Genomic DNA, 2,774 nt, shown 5'->3' with positions numbered 1-2,774 from the left:
CTAGCAGGTGACCTTTCAGTGTGCCATTGAGAGTAGTTGGTCATGATATTGTCTAGGAGTTTTGTAGCGTCTCCTAACGTGATTTCCATGAACGTTCCACCTGAGGCGGAGTCCAAGATATTGTGAGAAGCAAAATTCAAGCCAGCATAAAAGATTAGTATAATCATCCACAAACTCAAGCCATGAGCGGGAAAATTTCTAATCATTAATTTCTAATCATTAACTTCATTAACTTCATTTTGATAGTAGGTTCCCACTCATCATGAAGTGTTCATGATCAAGTTGCTTGAAATTCATGATATCGTTACGTAGGGAGATAATCTGAGCCGGTGGAAAATACTTGGATATGTAAGCATCTTTGCACTTATCCCAAGAATTAATACTATTTTTAGGCAAAGAATAAAACCAAGTTTTTGCACGATCTCGCAACGAGAAAGGAAAAAGCTTCAACTTAATCACGTCATTATCCACATCTCTTTTCTTTTGCATATCGCAAAGCTCAATGAATGTATTGAGATGGGATGCGGCATCTTCACTAGGAAGGCCAGAGAATTGCTCTTTCATAACAAGATTCACCAAAGATGCGTTGATTTCATACGATTCCGCACTAGTGGCGGGAGCAATCGGAGTACTAATAAAATCATTATTATTGGTACTCGAGAAGTCGCAAAGTTTGGTGTTTTCAGCCATGATGACTTCAACAAACAAACAAGCACACAAGCAAGCAAGAAAACCGACAAAGGAAAACGACAAAAAGGCAAAAGGCAAAAGAAAACGGCAAAGGAGAAAGGCTAATGAAAACGGCAAATGTTAAGTGGGGGAGAGGAAAACGAGAGGCGACTAGCAAAAAAGGTAAATGCAAGAGATGAGTTTGTGACACCTACTTGGATAGATCTCTCCTTCCCCGGCAACGACGCCAGAAATACTTCTGCTACTCCAACAAAAGACTTTCCAACGGCGCTAGAAAGAAGCGTGTTGACGGGAGACTATTCTTGTCTTGATACTCCTCAGCAACGGCACCAGGAATCCTTCTGCTATGGCTACGCCTTTATGGACTTCCTTGGCAAATGTGCAAAGGATTCCCCCGTGGCCTTGGAGCCTTGCGTTGGTGTTCCCTCGAAGCGGAAAGGGTGATGTAGCACAGCGGCGGTAAGTATTTCCCTCAGTTTTGAGAACCAAGGTATCGATCCAGTGAAGGATTGTCACAAGTACCTGCACAAACACAAAGAGCTTGCACCCAACGCTATGAAGGGGTTGTCAATCCCTTATAGATTGTTTTCCAAGTGAGACTGAAAGCAAAAAAACAAAGCAAAGTAAAAGCAAAAGTGGAAACGATAGTTGTGAATAGACCCGGGGGCCGTAGTGTTCACTAGTGGCTTCTCTCATGGAAGCAAGTAGATGGTGGGTGAACGAATTACTGTCGAGCAATTGATAGAACCAGGCAAAGTCGTGACGTTATCTAAGGCAATGATTATATCTATAGGCATCACGTCCAAAACAAGTAGACCGATACTTTCTGCATCTCTTATTATTACTCCACACTTCAACCGCTATCCAGCATGCATCTAGTGTATTAAGTTCATGAGAACAGAATAACGCCTTAAGCAAGATGACATGATGTAGATGGACAATCCCATTTCTATGATAAAAGCCCATCTTGTTACCCTTGATGGCAACAACATGATGCGTGCCTTGCTGCCCCTTCTGTCAGTGGGAAAGGTCACCATACGGTATGAACCCAAAACCAAGCACTTCTCCCATTGCAAGCATCATAGATCTAGTTGGCCAAACAAAACCTAAGACTCGGAGAGACTTACAAGGATATCAAATCATGCATATAAGAAATCAGCAAAGACTCAAATATAATTCATAGATAATCTGATCACAAATCCACAATTCATTGGATTTCGACAAACACAGCGCCAAAGAGGATTACATTGGATAGATATCCATGAAGATCATGGAGAACTTTGTATTGAAGATCCAAGAGAAAGAAGAAGCCATCTAGCTACTAACTACGGACCCGTAGGTCTGAAGTGAACTACTCACGAGTCATTGGAGGGGCGATGATGTTGATGTAGAAGTCCTCCAACTCCAAAGTCCCCTCCGGCAGGGCACCGGGAAGGGTCTCCAGATGAGATCTCGTGGAAACGGAAGCTCGCGGCGGCGGAAAAGTGTTTTCGTGGATTCCCCTATTTTTTCTGGATTTTAGGGAATATATAGGTGAAGGAGCTAGGTCAGGGGGCGCCAGGGAGGCCATAAGCCTGGTAGCCGCCGCCCCCCTAGTGGCGGCTACAGGGCTTGTGGGCCCCTGTGGCTCTCCTGCCTTGGCCCTCAAGTCCCCTCATCTTCTTCCGTTTTTGAAAAATTTATTTCAGGGATTTTATTCCGTTTGGACTCTGTTCCAAAATCAGATCTGAAAAGAGTCAAAAACACAGAAAAAACAGGAACTGGCACTTGGCACTGAATTAATAAGTTAGTCCCAAAAAAGATATAAAAGGTACATAAAGCATCCAAAGTTGACAAGATAACAGCATCAAACCATCAAAAATTATAGATACGTTTGTGACGTATGACATGCATGCATTCAGTCGGGCCCGAGTGCCCATGTACCCCTTCGGCCTCTATTTTCAACCTAGACTATAAATACTCCTACCCTACCTTCACTTTAGGGGTAGCTAATGTTTTGACAACCTCTTGTTGAGCTTAGATCCACCTACTATCATCCTCCCATGGAGATGTCCTCCATGTGAGAAGATCCATAGTGATGCCAA

The sequence above is a fragment of the Hordeum vulgare genome, chromosome 2H, assembly GCF_904849725.1.
Source record: "Hordeum vulgare subsp. vulgare chromosome 2H, MorexV3_pseudomolecules_assembly, whole genome shotgun sequence".
NCBI lineage: Eukaryota > Viridiplantae > Streptophyta > Magnoliopsida > Poales > Poaceae > Hordeum > Hordeum vulgare.
The sequence above is the reverse complement of the archived record's forward strand: the minus strand, read 5'-3'. Positions refer to the sequence as shown.